This window comes from Lepus europaeus, chromosome 3 (genome assembly GCF_033115175.1).
Source record: "Lepus europaeus isolate LE1 chromosome 3, mLepTim1.pri, whole genome shotgun sequence".
Classification (NCBI taxonomy): domain Eukaryota; kingdom Metazoa; phylum Chordata; class Mammalia; order Lagomorpha; family Leporidae; genus Lepus; species Lepus europaeus.
Genome location: NC_084829.1, coordinates 79,987,848 through 80,012,541, shown reverse-complemented (window position 1 = coordinate 80,012,541; position 24,694 = coordinate 79,987,848). Strand labels below are relative to the sequence as shown.

The 24,694-nt window shown below is 40.5% G+C and overlaps 1 protein-coding gene across 5 annotated transcripts in view; it reads left to right on the top strand.

Moving 5' to 3' along the window:
• UBE3D (ubiquitin protein ligase E3D) overlaps positions 1-24,694 on the top strand; it is a 460,276-nt gene that overhangs the window by 192,260 nt on the left and 243,322 nt on the right. For 4 of the 5 annotated variants that reach the window (XR_009865557.1, XR_009865556.1, XR_009865558.1 and 1 more), the window contains exon 10: positions 16,127-16,279. The gene's annotated coding sequence lies outside the window, so the exon portion shown is untranslated. Of the gene's footprint in view, positions 1-16,126; positions 16,280-21,519; positions 22,604-24,694 lie in introns of those variants that run through there. The other variant, XR_009865555.1, reaches the window with a different exon arrangement.

Here is a 24,694-nt window from a genome sequence, read left to right as displayed (position 1 = left end):
TTTGTTTTGTTGTTGTTGAGTTTCTTGAGCTCTTTATAGATTCTGGATATTAATCCTCTATCAGGTGCATAGTTTGTAAGTATTTTCTCCCATTTTGTTGGTTGCCTTTTCATGTTACTTAGTGTTTCTTTTGCAGTGCAGAAGCTTCTCAGCTTGATGCAAGGTTTTAAGATTTTCTCCCCAATTAGGCTACAAGATCTCTATGAGGCAGGACACCATTCTATGAGTTGAATCACGAGTGTGAGTCTATTATTTATTACTAGTTTCACTGAAATGAATGATGTAGAAGGGCCCTTTCTTCACCCAACCAGAGGGTCATCCTTAACAACAGTGCATGTCTGGAAGAAGCAGGTGGTTATGAAGCCACATGGGTCAGGGTGGCTTAGAAATACATCCAGGGCCGGCGCTGCGGCTCACTAGGCTAATCCTCCGCCTTGCGGCGCCGGCACACCGGGTTCTAGTCCCGGTCGGGGCACCGATCCTGTCCCGGTTGCCCCTCTTCCAGGCCAGCTCTCTGCTGTGGCCAGGGAGTGCAGTGGAGGATGGCCCAAGTGCTTGGGCCCTGCACCCCATGGGAGACCAGGAGAAGCACCTGGCTCCTGCCATCGGATCAGCGTGGTGCGCCGGCCGCAGAGCGCTACCGCGGCGGCCATTGGAGGGTGAACCAACGGCAAAAGGAAGACCTTTCTCTCTGTCTCTCTCTCACTGTCCACTCTGCCTGTCAAAAAAAAAAAAAAAAAAAAGAAATACATCCAGAGTTTTTACTGACCAAATCCCAAACAAAGCTAATTGAGACAAAGGCAGGAAGAATGTGTTTACAGAATTCTTTATTTCAGCATATTCTTAAAAATGTGAGATATCTAACCATGAAAAAAGGAGATTCCTAGCTATTCTCTATTTTGTGTATTTGTACAAATGGGATAGGGCAAATTTGACATTATATGCCAAATTGTATATATTTATGAGATACAACATGATGTTACAATTCTTGAATGCAATGTGGATTGATTAAATCAAGATAACTAACATATACATCACCTCAAATATTTAATATTTGTTTGTGGCCGGTGCCATGGCTCAATAGGCTAATCCACTGCCTGCGGCACTGGCACACCAGGTTCTAGTCCCAGTCGGGGCACCGGATTCTGTCCCGGTTGCTCCTCTTCCAGTCCAGCTCTCTGCTGTGGCCCGGGAGTGCAGTGGAGGATGGCCCAAGTCCTTGGGCCCTGCACCTGCATGGGAGACCAGGAGAAGCACCTGGCTCCTGGCTTCAGATCAGCGCAGTGTGCCGGCCGCAGCATGCCAGCCGCAGCGGCCATTAGGGGCTGAACCAATGGAAAAGGAAGACCTTCCTCTGTGTCTCTCTTTCTCACTGTCCACTCTGCCTGTCAAAAAAAAAAAAATTTGTTTGTGATGAAAACATTTATTCTCTCGGTGATATTAAAATATATGGAACTCAGTTATTAGTTATATTCACCATGCTGTGTAATTGATCTAAAAAAGTTCCAACTGATGAGAGAGGTTACAAAACCTCAGTTAGATAGTAGGAATACTTTTGGAATTTTTTAAGATCAATTCAATGTATGTTATACCCAATATAGACATAATTCTTAAAAAATCACCGTGTACTAATGGCAATACAGAGAACAAATGAGAGAAAATGATTTATAATTAATACTCTCTCGACTTCAGCTATGTAATTCTCAGTTTAGGGCAACCTTGGAAAACTCGAGGTGTAGTTTATGCTTACACCATGAATGTGACAGCTACAAATGGAGATTCATGCAGATGGGTGGTCTCAGAGACTCAAACCCTTGAGGAACATTGCTGGGAAAGTGCCAAACCAAATAAAGTAAAATCTCCATCAATTTACTTGCCAGTTGCAAATCTGGAAAATTCTGTGTTTATTAAAATCATGCAAAATCGTACTTTGTTTCTAAGTATAAAATAGCATCTAGGTTCAGATAATTATAAACAGATGTTTCACCTACACAAATGTCTTCTAAAACATCCAAAAAATCTTGTGGAATGTGGAACAATTCTTTGTGGAACAATTCAGTGATGCACTGTTCCATAAAAAATATTTAGAGACCCTGGCTCCCCCTATATTCTTTTTTTTTTTATTTTTTTATTTTTTTTAACTTTTATTTAATGAATATAAATTTCCAGTATACAGCTTATGGATTACAATGGCTTCCCCTTCCCATAATTTCCCTCCCACCCGCAACCCTCCCCTCTCCCGCCCCCTCTCCCCTTCCATTCACATCAAGATTCATTTTCAATTCTATTTATATACAGAAGATCAATTTAGTATAAATACTTCAACAGTTTGCACCCACATAGAAACACAAAGTGAAACATACTGTTTGAGTACTAGTTATAGCATTAAATCAAAATGTACAGTACATTAAGGACAGAGATCCCACATCAGGAGCAAGCGCACAGTGGCTCCTGTTGTTGACCCAACAAATTGACACTCTAGTTTATGGCGCCAGTAACCACCCTAGGCTGTCGTCATGAGTTGCCAAGGCTATGGAAGCCTTCCAAGTTCCCCGACTCTGATCATATTTAGACAAGGTCATAAAAGACAGGTTGAGGATAGTAACCAATGATCCTAAGAGTGGCCTTAACCAGGTCTGAACAATTATACAGCATTAAGTGGGGAAGAGGACCATCAGTACACACAGGTTGGGAGTAGAGCCATTGGTGGTAGAGTAGAGGTTATGATTACAAAGGAATGAGGCCCAAGTGCACTAGACAGGGTCTAGAACAAAGGACAGAGTCATTATTAGAGGAGCTAAGAAAGGTGCTGTTTAAGCTACAAGTAATTTTTCTGATTGAGAGGCAAATAGAACTGATAGAAGGGGCTTGATAATAATCTGGTGGGCTTTAGGCCTTGTAAGTTAAGAGGCCCAGACCTATCTATCTCTTCACATGGGGTATATCCTAAGGGAGGTGTGAACCTCCTAGGGGAAGGCACTCTGTTGACTTTCATTACTTGGCTGGCCTGGGAGGAGAGCTGGCCAGGTAAAGGCAGGGGGCATCTCTAACAAGAAATTTACAGTTCTGCCTGCAATGTTGCTGACCCTACTTGGCTGTCCCCTCAACTGCAGTGGTCACTTTGGAAGTTGGGCTGAGTGAAGGGCTTTTCAGCTTAGAGCCAATAAGATCTGTGGCTCTGACCTGGGCATCCTTCGACTCCAGGGCAGGTCCATTTCCAGTGATCCAACTCTTGGCAGAGCTGCCAGGGCTCTTCACAAGCTGACTTCTGCTGAAGCCCAGGCTTACCACATTGAAAGCCACTGCAGTGGACTGGCCTGTTGGGTCTCCTTGAGGGCAGATCACTGTACAGATCAGCCATGAATAGGCCTGCCACCCATTGCTTCTGATGCCTAGCTTTCTTTTCCTCCTGGTTTGTGTTAAAGCAGACCAGACGATGCAAGTCAAGGGAGTGCCCGTGTCCCATCTCTAATCTTCGGTGGCCTGAACTACAAGTCTATAGTCACAGGCATGTTCTGTAGTAGTTTTTCTAAGGTAGACAATGCCCATGAGGAAAATTATATTCTCACTTTAAAACTTTCTTTCCCTTTGGTCTGAAAGGGAGGTTTTTTTTTCCTACTTACTGTATACTTCGCTGATGGCAATGTGAATCTAGCTATGAGATTATTAGTTAAGTTCATATTTTGGCTATGCTATTACAGAAAAATGTTAGCCATCTCTTATAAGGTCTAAAGATTAAATTGTGCATCCTACAGATTCCTTCATAATAGAATTAGTTCCCTACCTTGAAGAGAATAGAGAAGTGAAAGAACAAGTTGGGCTTATAATAGAGAGATGAGGGAGCAAGTCCTAGATCACTTGCTGACAATAGCAATATTACATGAATACTTAGCAAACCGTTTCAACCTTTAGATAAGAACTTAATAAAACATTTACCGGAAGGTCCAATGCCTTCTATAAATTTTAAGAATCATGTATTTGAAAACACGTCTTAAATATCTAACATGGTGTAGTTTGTTTAACCAGTAAACTTAAGCACAACCATATAAAATGTTTTTAGTTTCTTTCTACCAACAAGTTTAAAACATATGATACACAGATTCAGGTCATACAAATTAAAATGTATCTTTGATTGATTTTAGCAGCTTAAATTTATGGACAATCTTATCTAAAAGCCATTTAAAATAAAACTCTTAATAAAATTTCCCCATGTGGAAATACAATATGTACGCACATATAACATAGCATAATAGACCAATATCAAAATCCAAAATATCTGGTTGAAATAAGATTCCTTAAAATCATGACATAACATAGACCAAATCTGATCATTGTTACAAGGTGATCATTCAAGTCTTTGAAAATAAGCACATAGTTAAATAACCCATAGCTCTTCATCTCCTCCCTCTCTTTTTCCACTCTTACATTTAACAGGGATCACTTTTCAGTTAAAATTTAAACACCTAAGAATAATTGTGTGTTAATTACTGAGTTCAACCAATAGTACTAGAACCACCACAACAACAACAAATACTAAAAAGGATAAAGTATTACATTGTACATCTAAAGTCAGGACAGGAGCTGATCAGTTCATTGTTGCTTATAGTGTCCATTTCACTTAACAGGTTTCCCCTTTGGCGCTCAGTTGTCACCGATCAGGGAAAACAAATGATATTTTTCTCTTTGGGACTGGCTTAATTCACTCAGCATGATGTTTTCCAGATTGCTCCATCTTGTTGCAAATGACTGGGTTTCGTTGTTTCTTACTGCTGTATAGTATTCTATGGAGTACATGTCCCATAATTTCTTTATCCAGTCTACTGTTGATGGGCATTTGGGTTGGTTCCAGGTCTTAGCTATTGTGAATTGAGCTGCAATAAACATTAATGTGCAGATGGCTTTTTTATTTGCCAAATTAATTTCCTTTGGGTAAATTCCAAGGAGTGGGATGGCTGGGTTGTATGGTAGGGTTATGTTCAGGTTTCTGAGGAATCTCCAGACAGACTTCCATAGTGGCTTAACCAGTTTGCATTCCCACCAACAGTGGGTTAGTGTCCCTTTTTCCCCACATCCTCTCCAGCATCTGTTGTTGGTAGATTTCTGAATGTGAGCCATTCTCACCGGGGTGAGATGGAACCTCATTGTGGTTTTGATTTGCATTTCTCTGATTGCTAGTGATCTTGAACATTTTTTCATGTGTCTGTTGGCCATTTGGATTTCCTCTTTCGAAAAATGTCTATTGAGGTCCTTGGCCCATCTCTTAAGTGGGTTGTTTGTTTTGTTGTTGTGGATTTTCTTGATTTCTTTGTAGATTCTGGTTATCAATCCTTTATCTGTAGTATAGTTTGCGAATATTTTTTCCCATTCTGTTGGTTGCCTCTTCACTTTCCTGACTGTTTCTTTTGAAGTACAGAAACTTCTCAATTTGATGCAATCCCAAATGTTAATTTTGGTTTTGACTGCCTGTGCTGTTGGAGTATTTTCCAGGAAGTCTTTGCCTGTGCCTATATCTTGCAGGGTTTCTCCAATGCTCTCTAATAATTTGATGGTTTCGGGTCGTAGATTTAAGTCTTTAATCCATGTTGAGTGAATTTTTGTGTAAGGTGATAGGTATGGGTCTTGCTTCAAGCTTCTGCATGTGGAAATCCAATTTTCCCAGCACCATTTATTGAATAGACTGTCCTTATTCCAGGGATTAGATTTGGATCTTTGGTCAAATATAAGTTGGCTGTAGATGTTTGGATTGATTTCTGGTGTTTCTATTCTGTTCCATTGGTCTATCCATCTGTTTCTGTACCAGTACCATGCTGTTTTGATAACAACTGCCCTGTAGTATGTCCTAAAATCAGGTATTGTGATGCCTCCGGCTTTGTTTTTGTTGTACAGGATTGCTTTGGCTATTCGAGGTCTTCTGTGTCTCCATATGAATTTCAGCATCATTTTTTCCAGATCTGAGAAGAAGGTCTTCGGGATCTTGATGGGTATTGCATTGAATGTATAAATTGCTTTTGGGAGAATAGACATTTTGATGATATTGATTCTTCCAATCCATGAGCATGGAAGATTTCTCCATTTTTTGGTATCCTCTTCTATTTCTCTCTGTAAGGTTTTGTAGTTTTCATCGTAGAGATCTTTAACGTCTTTGGTTAAGTTTATTCCAAGGTATTTGATTGTTTTTGTAGCTATTGTGAATGGGATTGATTTTAGAAGTTCTTCCTCAGCCGTGGCATTGCCTGTGTATACAAAGGCTGTTGATTTTTGTGCATTGATTTTATATCCTGCTACTTTGCCAAACTCTTCGATGAGTTCCAGCAGTCTCTTAGTAGAGTTCTTTGGGTCCCCTAAATAAAGAATCATATCATCTGCAAAGAGGGATAGTTTGAGTTCGTCCTTCCCAATTTGTATCCCTTTAATTTCTTTTTCTTGCCTAATAGCTCTGGCCAAAACTTCCAGAACTATATTGAATAGCAGTGGTGAGAGAGGGCATCCCTGTCTAGTACCAGATTTCAGTGGAAATGCTTCCAACTTTTCCCCATTCAATAGGATGTTGGCCGTGGGTTTTTCATATATTGCTTTGATTGTGTTAAGGAATGTTCCTTTCATACCCAGTTTGCTTAGAGTTTTCATCATGAAAGGGTGTTGTATTTTATCAAATGCTTTCTCTGCGTCTATTGAGAGAATCATATGGTTTTTCTTCTGCAGTCTGTTAATGTAGTGTATTACGTTGATTGTTTTGCGAATGTTGAACCATCCCTGCATACCGGGGATGAATCCCACTTGGTCTGGGTGGATGATCTTTCTGATGTGTTGTTGCAATCTATTGGCCAGAATTTTATTGAGGATTTTTGCATCTATGTTCATCAGGGATATTGGTCTGTAATTCTCTTTCAATGTTGCGTCTCTTTCTGGCTTAGGAATTAAGGTGATGGTGGCTTCATAGAAAGAATTTGGGAGGATTCCCTCTTTTTCGATTGCTCTGAATAGTTTGAGGAGAATTGGAGTTAGTTCTTCTCTAAATGTCTGGTAGAACTCAGCAGTGAATCCATCTGGCCCTGGGCTTTTCTTTGTTGGGAGGGCCTTTATTACTGTTTCAATTTCTGTGTCAGTTATTGGTCTGTTTAGATTTTCTATGTCTTCCTGGCTCAATTTAGGGAGGTTATATGTGTCCAAGAATCTGTCCATTTCTGATAGATTTCCCTGTTTGCTGGCATACAAGTCCTTGTAGTAATTTCTGATGATTCTTTTTATTTCTGTGGCGTCTGTTGTTACGTTTCCCATTTCATCTCTGATCCTATTGATTTGGTTCTTTTCTCTTCTTTTTTTAGTTAGTTGGGCCAATGGGGTGTCAATTTTGTTTATTTTTTCAAAAAACCAGCTCCTTGTTTGGCTGATTTTTTGTAATGTTTTTTTGGATTCAATCCTGTTGATTTCTTCTCTGATTTTAATTATTTCTCTTCTCCTACTGGGTTTGGGTTTGGTTTGCTGCAGGTTTTCTAGATCTTTGAGATGACTTGAAAGCTCATCTATTTGGTGCCTTTCCAATTTCTTGATGTAGGCACCTATTGTTACAAAGTTTCCTCTTAACACTGCTTTTGTTGTATCCCATAGGTTTTGGTATGTTGTGCTGTTATCCTCATTTACTTCCAGAAAATTTTTGATTTCTCTTTTAATTTCTTCTATAACCCATTGTTCATTCAGGAGCATGTTGTTCAATCTCCATGTGTTTGCACGTGCTCTAGGGATTCCTGAGTTGCCAATTTCCAATTTCATTCCTTTGTGGTCTGAGAAGCTGCATGGTATGATTCTAATTCTTTTGAATTTGCTGAGACTTGCTTTATGGCCTAGTATGTGGTCAATCCTAGAGAGGGTTCCATGTACTGCTGAGAAGAATGTAAAGTCCTTAGATGTAGGATGAAATGTTCTGTAGATATCTGTTAGATCCATTTGGGCTATAGTGTCATTTAAATCTACTGTCTCCTTGTTGATCTTCTGTCCTGATGATCTGTCTATCTCTGAGAGTGGAGTATTGAAGTCCCCCAGTACTATTGTATTGGGGTCTAAGTCTCCCTTTAAGTCCCTTAACAAGTCTTTTAAATAAGCTGGTGCCCTGTAATTAGGTGCATATACGTTGATAATCGTTATATCTTCCTGTTGAATGGATCCCTTAATCATTAAATAGTGCCCCTCTTTGTCTCTCCTAACAGTTTTTGTGGTGAAGTTTATGTTGTCCGATATTAAGATGGCTACGCCCGCTCTCTTTTCATTTCTGTTGGCGTGGTATATCTTTTTCCAGCCTTTCACTCTCAGCTTGTATGGATCATTGTTGGATAGATGGGTTTCTTGTAAGCAGCAAAAGGATGGGTTTTGTTCCTTAACCCAATCAGCCAATCGGTGTCTTTTAACTGGACAGTTCAAGCCATTAACATTCAATGTGACTATTGAGAAGGAGTAACTTTGCCCTGCCATTAGCCAAAGATACTTTCTAATATATGGTTTGAGATTCCTGTGATCTTTTGGTGTGAGGTTTCCTACCTTTACCTTCTTTCATATTGGTGACCGTGTTTCTGTGTTTCTGTATGTAACACATCTTTAAGCATCTTTTGCAGGGCTGGACGAGTGGCGACAAATTCTTGCAATTTCTGTTTGCTGTGAAAGGTCTTTATTTCACCTTCATTCATAAATGAGAGCTTTGCAGGATATAATATTCTGGGCTGGCAGTTTTTCTCTCTTAGCACCTGGGCTATGTCTCGCCATTCTCTCCTAGCTTGCAGGGTTTCTGAAGAGAAGTCAGCTGTGAGTCTGATTGGAGATCCTCTGAGAGTAATCTGGCGTTTCTCTCTTGCACATTTTAGGATCTTTTCTTTGTGTTTCACTGTGGTGAGTTTGATTACGACGTGTCGTGGTGAGGATCTCTTTTGGTCATGTTTATTAGGGGTTCTATGAGCTTCCTGTATTAGGATGTCTCTGTCTTTCTCCAAACCTGGGAAATTTTCTGCTAGTATCTCACTAAAAAGGCCTTCTAATCCTTTCTCTCTCTCCATGCCTTCAGGTACTCCTAGAACCCGAATGTTGGGTTTTTTAAGAGTATCCTGTAGATTCCTGACAGTATTTTTTAGGTTTCTGATTTCTTCTTCTTTTCTTTGATTTGATTGTTTCCTTTCCTGTTCTCTGTCTTCTAAGTCTGATATTCTCTCTTCTGCTTCGTCCATTCTGTTTTTAAGACTCTCTAATGTGTTTGTCATTTGATCTATTGAATTCTTCATTTCATTATGATTTCTCATCACTATCACCATTTCTTGTTCCACTAGTTGTTTCAATTCATTTTGATTCCTCCTTAATATTTCATTTTCACGAGAGAGATTTTCTATCTTGTCCATGAAGGATTTCTGTAGTTCAAGAATTTGTTTTTGAGAACTTCTTAATGTTATTATCAATTTTTTGAGATCTGATTCTTGCATTTCTTCAATCTCCCCATCTTCATAATCTTGAATTGGGGTGTCTTTTTCATTTGGGGGTGTCATAGTGTCTTCCTTGTTCTTGTTAGCTCGGTTTTTGCGTTTGTTGTTTGGCATGTTGGAGATATTTGGTTTCTTCACTGTGGTGTTTTTTCTTGTTACACTATGGCTCTATATTAAGTGGACTGTCTGCTTTCAGTGGTGCCTTAGAGGCTTGGGATGAGTGTGGACTGAGAGCTGTGTTTGGTTCCTCAGGGCTGAGGGTGCGTCAAAGATGAGACTCCCAGGTTAGGTGTGGTAAATCTCTCTCTTTTTTGATTCAAAAGGGAAGTAATTCCGCACAGCTGAATGTAATTGGAGGTAGTTAGCAGGCAAATGATATACCCACAGGAGCCAGAGATCGGAAGCTCTTTCCCACGGACCACACAGGGAATCTCTGCTGCCCTCAGTGTGGGCACCAATTCTCCCGCAATCTCCCACTGGGTTGCCAAGTTAGATGCTAATCTCCAGTTATTTCACCCCTCCCCCCAGAGTCAGGTTTTTCTGCTAGGCTCAGGGCTGGCGCAGACCTGAGGTCGCCCTGCTTATGACGTATGTCCAAAATGGCGCCTGCTCTGTCTTGCTCGCCTTTGAGAGGTGAGCGGAGAGAGAGAAACTTGTGTCCGTATCGGTCGCTTTTTTTTATTTTTTTCCTCTCTCTCTTCAAGTTAGCCTGGTGAACTTTTCCCCACGAAGTTTCAAGCCTCGTTCCCTCTAGCCTCCTCTTTCCGCTTGCCCGCTGGTGTCTCGGGTTATTGTGGTTCGGCTCACCTCGCGTTCCAGCGCTGGTGCGTTGAGTCTGCTGCTGGTGTCCCGATCTTGGGCTCCCACGCTCTCCACGCAGGTACACTGTGAATCTCTAGTTCCGGAAGAGTTTCCTATGCTGTTTTATCCCCTACTCTTCCTTGACCCTGCAGTATCTCCACTTATATTAACCTGTCTCTCTCTCCAGCCTAATAGTGTGCTTCCTGCCTATTCCGCCATCTTGCCGCCTCCCTCCCCCTATATTCTAATAACATCCCTCAAATATCATGACAAACAGAAGGGGCCCCATAAAATTCCACAAATGAATCCTGATAGACAAAATCAACCCCACCAAGAACCCCTTCCCTTTGTCAGTGGGTTTATTGAATCATCAAAGTTGATTTTATTAAAAAGCAGAAGAATCAGAACTCTAATCCAGTGCTATTTGATTGTATATATCCATATACACACAATCATGTACATGTTTTATTTGTATATTTTTTATACAGGTATGATGATATTTCTATTTGTTTTTTATTGAAAAGTCATCCAGTTGGTATTTGTGTCTGAGTTTCATAAAATCCTGTTCTGACATGTTGATGAAAATTAGTTCAGTTATACTGCTTATAAATTCAGGCAAAAAACAGTTGTGTGCATAACACAGTCTAATGTTGGCAAATTGTTGCATTTCCTAATTTCTGTAGACTCTTCCATTTCTGATGATATGGCTGTTTAGGTAGTGAGACTTTCTTTTTACTGAAAACAGATGCAAAGTTAAGGAAGTTTCTAAGACCAACCTCACTTCTGACACCAATTCTATGTTTGGGAGTTTCCAAGATACCCACAGGTTTAATAACTTGCTAGAAGGACTCATAGAACTCTCTAACAGCTGTTGTACTTGTAATTATGGTTTATTACAACAAAAGGATATTAATGAAAATCCTTCAATGGTACAGAAACACAGAGCAGAGTCCATGAAGCTCTGTTTGTGGAATGTCCATACTCTTCTCTCAGCTGAATCAAGGACAGTACCAACTTCTCCCAGCAATAGCATGACACAATGTGCATATAGATTGCCAGCCATGAAACTTACCCGAGCCTTGTCTAGAGTTTTAACAGGGGCTTAGTTACTTAACAGATGATTGTCTGTGTGGCTGACTTTCAGTTTCTAACCCCTCCAAGAGACAAGCTGATCCTAAGAACAAGAACCCAATCCTGAATCATGTGATTGAAACTATTGGTATGGTCCAGGCCCCTCATTAAACAAAGATGCTTTTACCAGACAGTATATCCCATGGGCTTAGAAATCACCCCTCAGAAGCCAAGAGCAAAGACCAGACTAATTTTTGAATCAGGTTGATTCTTTACCATACCACAACCTAAATACTACATAATATTTAAAAAACCTTCTTTTTAAAGAACATCAAAGAGATGGCTGAACAACGGAATTATTAAGCCAAAGTTAGGATTCCAGAGAGCAAAGGAAAGTATTGAAGCTTGGCAATACTTTGCATTTCCAGTGGGCTTATACACTTGGTCACAAAGTGGTGATGGACAAACCAAAGCCCAGGGACTTCCCAAGATGGGAAATATAATAAGAGACCCTTCTGCTCATAGTGTCAGGGCCTCAGTGTGTAAGGTAACCCAGAAAAAGAAAAGAAAAATCACCTGACACCTTCTCCCAAGAGAATACAAGGCTGTTTACATTGGCAGGGAGCAGTGAGGGAAGGAGAAAAAGATACCCTTGAGCTGTAACAGCAAGCTGATCTAAGATAAAGATTTATGGCTGATAAAGCTCCAGGCCTAAGAATTTTATTTAAAATAGCCTTGAAGTGGTAGTACCTTCTACCACCTGGCAGGAGCAAATTTCAGTTCTCTCTGGAGGAAAGCACCCTCATCTTAGGCCTCAATGATTTCTCACAATTAATTTTCTGGAGAAAGTGAACAGCTTATAGTAGAGAATATCTAAGCACCTAAAATAAATTTGACACAGGGGTAGGAACCAATATAATATGAGACAGCACAAAACTGACCTAAAAATATTGAAAGTATCAGAGAGAAAATAACTTGTGGCCGGTGCTGTGGCATAGTGGGTAAAGCTGCCACCTGCAGTGCTAGCATCCCATATGGGTGCCAGTTCAAGTCCCAGCTGCTCCACTTCTGATCCAGCTTTCTGCTAGGGTCTGGAAAAGCAGTAGAAGATGGCCCAAGTCCTTGGGCCCCTGCACCTGTGTGAGAAACCAGAAAGAAGCTCCTGGCTTCTGGCTTCAGATTGGCTCAGTGCTGGCCATTGCAGTCATTTGGGGAGTGAACCATCAGCTGGAAGACCTCTCTCTCTCTCTCTCTCTCTCTCTCTCTCTCTCTCTCTCTTTCTTCCCCCCACTGCCTCTCCATACATCTACCTTTCAAATAAATAAATAAATATTAAGAAAAAAGAATATAACTATGATCCTTATGTTTAAAGAAATTTAAGACTCTGATTGCTTCAAAAGATATTAGGAGAGTGGCAGGCATTGATTTTGTGCAGGGGGTTTAGCTTGTGATACTGAGTGCTCCACTTCTGACCCAACTCCCTGCTAATGTGTCTGGAAAGTAACAGATGATGGCTAAAGTACTTGAATCCCTGTCACCCATATGGGAGACCAAGATGAAGGTCTTGGTTCTTGGATTTGGCCTGGCCCAGACCAGGCTGTTGAAACCATTTGAATAATGAGCCAGTAGATTTATGAGTCACTGTCTCTCTCCCTCTGTATCTCCCTCTCTCTGTCACTCTGCCATTCAAATAAATAAATAAATATTTAAAAATATTTTATAAAAAAGATATTAAGAGCTGCCTCGTCATGTAATACACTCACATAGACAATAAATAGAAATCATTGATCTTCTGGAAATGTTTACAGAGCTATGGATGGACTAAGCTGGCTGTAGTCACACGTGCATTCTCTCCAACCTTTGATCTTTTAAATAAAAAAACAAACAAACTGGAGATCTTATGATTTATATTACCCAGTTGTGTTTGAAAGAGAAGTGTAAATACAGCTGTTCCTCAAGTATTGTACCTCACTTTAGAGAGTAAAATTAATTTATTACTTATCTGGTCATGTGTAATATACCTAATATCTTTAATTTTGCTGTTCAGTGAGGATAATAATAGCATTGATTCAATTTTTAGTAAAATAAGAATAACATTGGTATTGACTCCCTAGGAATATTTTGAAGACTAAATCAGATAATACATGTAAAATTCTGTGCATACCTGGTTGATAATAATTGATTGACACAGAGTGGCTTCTTTTAAAAAAGGAAAACATGTTGTTTAAAAGAGGATTAATTATGGGCGACTATTCTCCTGACACCAGTTGTACAAAATGGCATTCCTTTAAACAGTGCTGTATGTAACACACATTGATTAAAGCATCCGTTTCTTCTTGGATAAGACGTGCAGACCTTAGAGGCAGGTGGCATTGTCAGTGTTTACCCCATCTGGCCGTGATGTCCCTCCTGTTCCAGTTCCTTCTCACCTCTAACTTTCCCCTTCCCTTTGATTCCCATGTCTTCCTGTTACCGGAAAACAGCAGGGTCCTTGTCTTCGTGCAAGAAAAAATTCAGGCATGAGGCAGAGAGTAGTGGAAAGCAAATAGCAAGGTTTATTAGGGTAGGGACATCCATAAGAACAGATGGGCACCTCCCCAGACAGAACCTGAGAGAGAGTGCCCAGTCGCTCAGACTGGGGGAGAGCGAGGTTACATGGTTGAGTGGAGAGAGTACACCTAACCAGGCCAGGCAGGCGGCTCAACATAGAGACAAAGGGCTGAGCGCACAGTCTGGTTGAGGCCAGGGGTTTTTAAGGAGATGAGTCTTGCCTCCCCACCTCTGCTTCTCCTGGAACAAAGGACTTCTTGGATGTAAATAGAAAAATTCCTATCTGAGTTTTCCCCCTGAAGTTATCAGACAGGGGGAAGCCTGGCTAGCACCGCCCTTGTTAGAGGAAGGATGGGCAGGACTCCCTGGAGGATCAGGATCCAGAGCAGGATATTTGAAATGCAGATACTGGGCTGCACCTGGAAGATTATCAGGCAGAAGGGGCGGGGACCTCCACCTGGCAGGTTATTGGGTAGAAGGGGCAGGGCAGGATGCAAATACTGGGCTGCCCCTGGAAGGTTATTGGGATGACTTTGAGATGCATATGCTGGACCTACATGTCAACTCTTTAGGCCTTTGTCACACACATATAAGCTCATGTCTGACTTCCTACCTAACATTCCTAGCCGGTGAACATGTAAACAGTCGGACAGCTCTTCAGCAATGTAACACTTCAAACATGTGAAAACTACTTTAATGTGTCTGTGATTCAAGTTGAGTAAATCAACTTGTTTAAACTTTACAGTTGCTCAGTTTTCCAAAGCCATAATCATTATTACTTTAGAGCCCATGTCTGTTTTATCATATCCACTTAATTATGGAGTGCAAGGAAGACATTTTATTCAGCCATGTCTGACTAATGCTGATTCATTTGGATGATGAGTTTCCTGCTCCTACTTACATTTCCTAGCACAGCTCCATTCCTGATTTTGAAAGAACAAAATCAGGAATGGAGGAATTTGGCCTGCAGGTCAAGTTTATCCACTGCCTGTTTTTGTAAATAAAGTGTTACTGGAGCACTGCCACATGCATTTATTTAAGCATTGCCTGCATCTGTAGCTGCTTTTGTGCTGTAACCACAGACTGAGTAGTTGTGACAGACACCTTAGGACTCACAAAAGCCTGAGCTATTTACTTTGCAGAAGATGTTTCCGACCCTTGCTTTCAAAGGTAATTATGCTGCTGAGGTATGTTGCCCTGGAGGCCTTCTCTGTCCCTCTCCCTTCCCTCTGGTTCACTCTTGCCCCTCAAACCATGCTGGTCTTTCAGTTCCTAGAATACAGGATGTTCGCTCTGCCTGGAAATCTTCTGCCCACAGCCAGCTGCTTCTGATCTTTTATAGTTCTAGCTCCTCTCACCTCCCCAGAGAGGCATCCTAACCACTCTACCTACGTAGTTCTCTTGCACAAACTTGTTCTTTTGCACGTAACTCTGCTCTTTTCTGCCGAAGAACTTAGCATGATTGGAAATCAAGTTTTTGTTTGTTTACCCACTTGGTTACAACCTCTTTCCCTGCTTGCCGTGAGCTCCGTGAGTGAGGATTATGTGTTTTGTTCACCAAGGAGTCCTCAGAGCCTGGCATGTGATAGTTAATAGCTAAATAACTGAACATGTAAGTTGCAAATTGTGTTGTGTGTAAGGACCTTCGTTTTATTTTGCAATTTGTGCTTTATCCTTAAGTATAGTACTTTGCTTTGATAATATTTGTTAGATTTTATCTCCTTTGCTCCAAATTATCAATGTCATGCTGTATTTAAATTTTTCTGTCCTTTGTGTTAACTTCTTTTCCACTTGATGCTATTTGCAAACATAATGAACACTATTTGGATATTTATGTGGTTAGGAGCAGAACAGGGAAGACAGGTTGTCCTAACTACTCTGTTATATTTGGGACATTTCAGTAATGGGAACACTGAATCTTCACATAGAGAGTGTCAGCTTGTTCCTGAATGAAACGCTGGAAATAGTATATTAGAATATTAATGAATATCTTATAAATGTCATAATTTTTGTTTCTGGAATATTTGTATGTTGATGCTAGTATACATTTTGATTTCTCGAAAAGCACTCCCATAAGCCAAAATTGATTACACTTACAAAGTATTCTCTAATTACAAAAATTTTCCCTTAAAAACTGTCTGCAGTAAATGCCTCTTCAGAGTAAAATGAGATGCAGCAGAGAAAATGAGAAGCCGTATGCAATGTACCAATTACAGGTCTGATCAAACTGTGGCTCTGCTTTGCAGGGATTGCTGTACCAAGATGAAAGCTTTGTTATTGCCAGTCCCACTGTTCACATCTCCCTGCTATGCTCCATCAGACCAGCCTCTGGGTAAAAATCCAACAGCTCCTTAACAAATCAAGAACACTACCAGAGAGGAAGAGAGCTTAGAGAACAGGTAAGACCAGTAGTTCTTAGAGGGCAGCATCAGCTTCACTGGGAAGAGGGAAAAAATGCAAATTCAAGGGCCCCATCCAAGCCCTATTAAATCAAGAACTTGGTGCGGTGTGTGCAAGAAAACTTCTATTCATGATATTTGTTAAAGGTGTGAGACTTTATTCAAAGGAGGGTATGACATTGGGATTTTATAGGAGGCAGGAGAGATGGGGCTTACCTCCACATACAAGGAGAAGCGGGAATTTATAGCAGGGTAGGGGTCAGGGCATGGTAAACCACTGAGAGGAAATATCAGGGTAAGGTAAGGGGGACTTCTGTCTTCAGAGACTTAACAGGATTCCTGGTGAGGATAGACCAGGGTGATCAGACATCACCTGGGTTGGGGATTCTGGCTAAAACAATAGTAGGATTTTTGCTAGAATGCGCAATGCAGAGATAACACAGGAACCTAAATTCAGTAGCCTGACTATAATTTGGTGAAGGAGAGAATCTTTTATTAGGTATGTGTGGGGTCAGAGGAAGCCAGCAATCTGTGTTTATATTTTAATTGTTTTGCTTACCTGAGAGGGGGAGAGAGACTGGTTTATTCCCCCAGATGCCCATAATGGCTGGGCTTGGGCAGAAGAAGCAGAATGAACTCCTGTCTTCCTGGGTGGGTAGCAGGAACCCAATTACTTGACCCTCAAACTGTGTCCCAGAGTCTGCATTGGTGGGAAGCTGGAGTCAGGGGCTAGAGCCAGGACTGAGACCCAGGCACTTTGGTGAGGCACGTGGGTGTCTTAGCTATTCAGCTAAAGCCCACAACAGCAATCTGTGTTTTACAAAGGAAATTTTGATTCAGATGAAATATTCTAGTAGACTGAAAAAATTAAACAAGGTGGTGTTAGGTAGGATGTAGGAGGTCTGTGATAAAATTCAGAGGTCTCCTAGTTATATGTTGAAGAGTGAGTCCCATTCTCTCTTGATACCTGCTACAGTGTTTCTTCTAGGATGAGTATCAAAAGTCCATGAATTTCTTCTTGGTTTTGGAGAGGTCTCCCTCAGGTAGGCTGTATACACCTCTCTCTCCTGTCTCACATGTGAGTAATAACTGGCCCAGGACCTTCTCTGCCGTGCATACTTACTTGCCACAACTTTGATCTCTGCTACTTTTATTTTTGCCATAGAAATTTACCTGCATTTCCCTTGTTAATCTTTCTCTAGTCTTCTTTACTTTGTGGATCGATGAGGGAGAAAGAGTTTGGCATTTGAACAGCGTTTTCCAAATTTTAGCATGCATCAGAACCAACACGTTCTTGTTAAAGCAGTGATTGCTGATCTCCCTTCGTCATCACCAAACATCTGACCCAGGGCCCAGGGATTTGCATTTGTAGTTTATTCCTTGAAGATGTTGTCAGTCTGGGGACCACACTTTGAGGTCACACTTTAATCTCAGGGAGATTAAAAAAAAATCAGTTTAATTCATCAAATAGTGAGTGCCTAAGACAGGTATGTTTACAAGGTAGTCATCCAAATCTAATCCTAACAGGAAGAATTTTTAAATGCTTTTTTCAGTTTCCCGCTGGTCAATACGAGGAGGTGCCTATGGCATACTCAAGTTTACTGGTATTGGGTACCAAAAGTTGATTGTGCACATCTCTTTCCAATTCTGTTCAGCAGCATCACATTGGTATCTTGAAATCACTCATGGTGGCAGTATCTACACCAAAGAGATCAGAAGGACACTGGAAATCAAGGTTCCCCTCCCAACACATCCCATTCAGCCCTGCTGTTTTTAAATATTCACCAGCACACTGGGAATGTGGTCTTACATGATAAAGATCTGATGTTTCCTTGGAGAAGCATGGACATAAATTGGATGGGGGTGAGGAATAATATTTGTAAATATATTTGAGGGGGATCTTCAGAAAATTCATGGAAAATAAATAATATGAAAAATGATGCATAAATTAGAAAAAATTTAGATTTCTTTATTAAAAAGGAAGAGTAACAGAAAGAAAGGGAGAGACAGAATGAGAAGAGAGAGATCTTCCATCTGCTGGTTCACCCCTCAAATGTCTACAACATCCAGGACTGGGCCAGACCAAAGCCAGGATCCAAGAACTCCATCTGGGTTACCCACATGAGTGGAAAGGACCCAGGTACTCATGCCGGCTTCCGGTCCCTTCCCAGCCACATTAATAGGAAGCTGAATTTGAAGCAGAGTATCCAGGACTTGAATCGGTGCTCTGATAAGGCATGTCAGTGTGGCAAGCAGCAGCTTAACTCACTGCACCACAGTGCCAGCCCCTCAAAAAATTTTCTTGCACTTAAGTAAATGTATCTTTTAATCCCATTTTCCCATGAACTTTCTGAAGTCCTTTGGCATATCTTCTAAGGAAATGTGAAAGGGAATGGTGAGGTTAAAGGGTATATTCAGCAGCTTCTTAGGAGAAGCCGAGAGGATGGAATAGTACGTAATGTGGGTTGTGGACTTTGGAGTCAGATATACCAGGGGCCAAGACAGACTCTGCCACTTATTGGATATGTGATCTTGGGAAGGGCACCCAATCTCTCCAAATTTTAATTTCTTCATGTATACATAGAAAGAATGCATTGTTATGAAACTCTGATGAGATAAGTAATTTAAAATCTAGAATGATATCAAGCATACTTGCTACTTTTGCTCTGGAAAGGTTAATTATTTTTTTAAAGATTTATTTATTTATTTGAAAGTTAGAGTTACACGGAGAGAGAAGGAGAGGCAGAGAGAAAAATCTTCCATCCACTGGTTCACTCCCCAGTTGGCTGCAATGGCCGGAGCTGCGCTGATCCGAAGCCAGGAGCCAAGAACTTTTTCTGGGTCTCCCACGTGTGTGCAGGGGCCCAAGACTTGGACTATCTTCTACTGCTTTCCAAGGCCATAGCAGAGAGCTGGATCGGAAGTGGAGCAGCCAGGACTTGATGCTGGCACTGGGATGCTGGCACTGCAGGTGGCGGCTTTACCTGCTACACCACAGTGCCGGCCCCAAGGTTAATTATTATTATCATTATATTTATTAGTGGTAGTAGTAGTAGTAGTACTAAGTATGTAGTACTAAGTATGGAGGTAAGCAAAATTTGGTCAAAAATATTTAATAAGCACCTTTTGTGCACCGAGAATTCTGCCAGACACCTTAATAAGTTGTAGTTTCTACCTTCAAGGAGTTTACAATGTAGCCCCATCACATTTTCTAATCACAATGAAAGAAGATAATGGAAAGGTATTTATTTAGGTGTGTATGCTAGCACTCTGAAGGATAAATATTTACAGAAGAGGAAATAGACCAAAGGAATTAATAGGATTATGACCTAAAAAGAACTGAGGCTAGGAAATATAATGTGACATGATTGCTCTTGTATTTGGTGCTTTGGCAATAACTAAAATGATTTTCTAGGCACTAGAATGCTTTGTTTTCAAAGAATAAATGGAGGTTGGACCAGCGCTGTAGTTTAGAGGTTACAGCCACTGCCTGCAGTGCTGGCATCCCATATGGGTGCTGGTTTGAGTCCCGGCTGCTCCACTTCTGATCCAGCTCTCTGCTATGGCCTGGGAAAGCAGTATAAGATGGCCCAAGTCCTTGGGCCTCTTCACCTGTGTGGGAGATATGGAGGAAGCTCCTAGCTCCTGGCTTCGGATAGGTGCAGCTCCAGCCATTGCAGCCATTTGGGGAGTGAACCAGTGGATGAAAGACCTCTCTCTTTTTCTGCCTCTCCTTCTCTCTCTGTGTAACTCTTTCAAATAAATAAATAAATCTTTTTTGGAAAAAAAAAAAGAATACATGGGGGTTTTAAAATATCTCTTGTTTGTACAGGAGAAAATGTCAACATTTTTCTGTTTTGAAGATAATATAGAATGGTATCACATTACACAATGCTGAATGAAGAAAACTGGCATATTCAGTTAAAACACTATTTAAGATATGATCCTGAAACAAGGAGATGATCCATCTGGTTTTCCATCTTTCTCCCAGAGCATTGACCAATGCATTTATGTGTCTAGTGTTAATAATAGTGCAAAGGGTTCTTTAGCATATAATTTTATAAATTGTAAAGCTAACTCATTAGTTCACATTCTGTATAGAGAGTGATAAACATTTTATTGCACATTTAAAAGCATATATATATACATATATACACACAGGTGTCATATATACACACACATATACACATACTCACTGAGTGAGGTTCTGATGTTCTTATTCAATAATGGGTGGTCATCTAAATACAGGTGTCCAAGAGAAGGGTCTCCTTTTTGGATTCTTCCTCTCCTTGTGTGGTCCAAATTCAGCTTATCCTCCCTCCCACTTGATTGTAGGTCCAGCTTGTGGGCTTGTGTTACAAGCACATCATTCTGTCAAATATCTACGTGTGATTTGCAGCAACTTAACCTCTCTGATCCTCAGTTTCCTTTTCTGTGGGATGTTAAAATAATAGGTTTTAAAAAATAAGAAAATGTGTGTAAAATGCTTTGCTCTCTTCCCACCCTTTAGAAACACTCAGTGAATAGTAGTGGGGTTTATTTCCCCTTTCCTTTCGGGGGTCTCCCTATGAGCTATAATTGTCTTCTGTTAGTGAATATGCACACAGGAACTCTAAGTATAGTCTTTGTAGAGGCTTTTCCTTCACCATGCCTTGCAAAATGTTGACTGCTGCTATAACCTGAAAACTTGCTTCTTGCTGTTGTTAGAAATTATTGAAGCTCTCTCGTTCTAACCTGAATATTCTTCTTTAACTAGGTATTGGCTAGTAATGGTTGTTAATTTTTTAAAGCTTTTTATTTATTTGAGACACAAACACACACAGAGAAGAGAGAGAGAGAGAGAGAGAGAGAGAGAGAGAGAGAGAGAGAGAGAGAAAGCTCCCATTCACTGGCTCACCCTTGAAAACTGAAAAAAAAAAAAAAAAACCAGTCTCCCACATGGCTGGTAGGAATCCAATTTCCTCCTGATTTATCACCATGGCCTCCCAGGGTCCACAATAGCAGGAAGTTGGAATCAGGTATTGAACCCAGGTACTACTAATGTGGGACAAGGACATTGTAACTGGAGTCTTAATCAGTAGGCTAAACACTTGCCCTTGGTTATCCAGTTTGATGGTTGGAGTTTCTTATTGCTAAGAGATTTTTACCCCCACTTTGAGCCTTAGATTAAAAAACAGATGTCTCACATAACAGGATCTGAGAATCCCTGAATAACAGCTTAAATATCCTCTATGTTCCAGATGCTCTTGGGGAAAGAAATGAAGCTAATGGCTTAAAAAATTGAAATGTACAAGGAGTCTTCAAAAGTTCATGGAAATGCATAGTATGATAAACATTAAGCATATTTTTAAGGGTTTTTTGCACCAAACTAAAGTCATGCTAACTTGTTATAATTTGTATGAACATGATCTAGTCTGAGGCACTAATGAGGGTAAGACGTTTGGATGAAGATAGCATCTATCAGACCAACATGAATTCTGTTAAATAGAAGCAATAGCAAATATCCAATTTGTAGCGAAGCTTGGGTGCAAGAATGGTGAAATCATTGATGCTTTACAAAAAGTTTATGGGTACAATAAAGTCATTGCTTACAAATGGATAACTCATTTTCAGAAGGGATGGGGTGATGTTGAAGATGAAGCCTGCTGGAGCAAAGCATTCATATCAATCCATGAAGAAAAAAAAAAGTTGCTTATGCCCTAATTGAAAGGGACCAGGAATTAACAACAGAAACAATAGCCAAGACCATGAACCAATTGATTCACTTTACATGATTCTGACTGAAAAATTACAGCTGAACAAACTTTTCCCTCAATAGATGCCAAAACATTTGTCCTCAGATTGCCTACAAAGAAAAGCACAGCTTTCAACAGAAAGTTTAAACAAGACCCTTGCTTCAAAGAATTTTAGCAGGAAATGAAATGGCTTCATCAGGACAATCCTGAAACAGACTACAATCAAAGCAGTGGTTACCAGGAGATGGAAGTCGTCCAGTCAAAGCAAAAATGCACCCATCAAGAGCAAAGGTGATAGCAACAGTTTTTTTTTTTTGGAATGCTCAAGGCATTTCACCTGTAGGCTTTCCAGAGCCAGAGATAACATCTATTTATTATGAGACTATATTGAGAAAGTCAGATCTTCACCAGAAAATGACTGAATAATTGTCACCAGAGAGCCCTTCTCCACCACGAACTTGCTCCTGTTTATTTCTCCAATGAAACAGAGAATTTTGCAATAGTTTCTATGGGAAATCATTTGGGATCTACCTTACCATTCAGATTTGGCTCCTCTGCATCTTTTTGTTTTCTAATTTAAAAATAAAACTTTAACAGGCACCAATTTTTCTTCAATTAATATTGTAAAAAAAAATTCATTGATATGCTTAACTTCCCAGGATGTTCAATTCATTAGAAAAGGACTAAATGATACCATCATTTACAAAGTATCTTGAATGTGATGGAACTTATGCTGAGGAAAAAATAAGTATTTCTCTTTTAATTCCATTTTACTGTGAAGTCCCCTCTTATAATCCTAGCAGCTGAAGTATTTAATGGAGATAGGGGTTGACGTGGATGTAGATGAAGTAATACAAATTAAAGTAGAAGTAAAAAGTTCGATAGGGCCAAAGAGATGAGAAGAAAGGCTTAGGCCACAATAGCAGCCCTACTTCAAAGTGCACAAGGGACAGAGAAAGGAATGCAGTGACTTAAGGAGAGAAAGGGAAGACATGAGAACTGTAAAGAATAAACACAGAGGGTGTGGCTCAGGCCTTTAAGAAGGTCTTAGGGAAGCAAGGAATGAGCTGTAAGGCAGCTTAACTGAGTGGCAGGTAGCTCCTTGTGCTTGTGAGGGGTCTATTTGTTAAAACAGTATACAGAGGACTTGAAAGGGAAAATGCATATTGTGAAAAGAACATGCATGGATTTAAAAGTGTTTTTGTACCACAAGAAACTTATCTTTTAAAAAATGTTTATTTGCTTATTTTTCATCTGCTTGACAGGCAGTGTGTGTGTGTGTATGTGTGTGTGTGTGAGAGAGAGAGAGAAAGAAAGAGACAGAGAGAGAATCTCCATCTTTCTGTTCACAGGCAGGCTTGGGCCAGGCTGAAATAGAAGTTTTAACACCAACCAGGTTTCCCATATGGGTTACAGGGTTACCCTAGTGTTACCCAGGATGCATTAGCAGGAAGCTGGATCAGTAGTGGAGCAGGTGGGACTCAAACTGTCACTCTAATATGGAATGGAAGCAGCCCAAGCAGCAGGCTTAACCCACTGCACTACAATGCCCACCCCAAAACTTATCTTCTAATTCCATGTCCCAGGAAATTTTTAAAGTACCCTGTGTATACTTTCTCTTTTGCATTTCCTTCCAGTAGTCTGTAAAACTGTCTTCTCTATGGGGAGGCTGAAGATTGTCATAGCAGATTACAAAGAGGTAGTGAAGGGTGGGTTGGGAGGGTGGGGGACTTTTGAACTAGCAGTGAGGTAGAGAAGAACAAGAAACTGAAGAAAGTTTTAAATTAGTTCAAAAATCCAAAATATAATTTTTCCATGAAGACAAAACTATTTTAACCAGATTTGTTATGACTAAGGAAATTTTGGCTTCTATTATTTACCACTGATGTATCAAGGCCTGGTGGACTTGAGATGGCATTTAGCAGCCCCAGCAGATAGGAAAAATGGTCTTAATAGAGATCCTTTGTAAAATCCTGAGTCCTTTTGTCACCTGGAGAGGACAGAAAAATTCCTGCATGAACCTGAGGAGGGATTCAGAGGGTACTATGGTCAGGTGGTATCACTGGTTGGGTGCTAGAACTGAGCATGTAACTGAAGGCTATGGTGGACTTTCTGGAGCAGGGATTGAACGCATGATATAAACAGATCTTGGAGGTTCTGCTCAGTTGCAGGATCCAGCCTGAGAGGGTGAAAGAGAACAGTCCACAGGTATTCAGATTCCAAGACAGTCACCAAACAAATGAGGATGGCAGTGAAAACATCTGGTGGCTTCCTAAGTGCCACATGGAAGGGTGGTGGAAGGGCCAAGGCAACAGAGCAAAATTTCTTCACATGATCTTTGTTTGGAGCACCAGAGGTGATATTAGAACTGATGTGTACTGATTTTATTGAAAACAAACTTCCAGATTTTATAGGAATTTTCTTCAAAGATAAATATCTGAAAATTCAGAGAGCATCATATGTAAGATCCAGTCGGTGCAGCAGGAAAAAAGGAGTTCAAGAAATCCAGGGTGTTTCATAAAGGGGAGGCATACAGTTTATTTGTAACATGCAGACCAAGAGAAGGCATTGGCTATTTAAAACAGGACATATATTTGTCTCTTTAAAACCGGGAGAAGCTGCAATATGCAGATTACTCCCTGGCCCTTGTCTACCCCATACACATACGTAAGCATTGTCC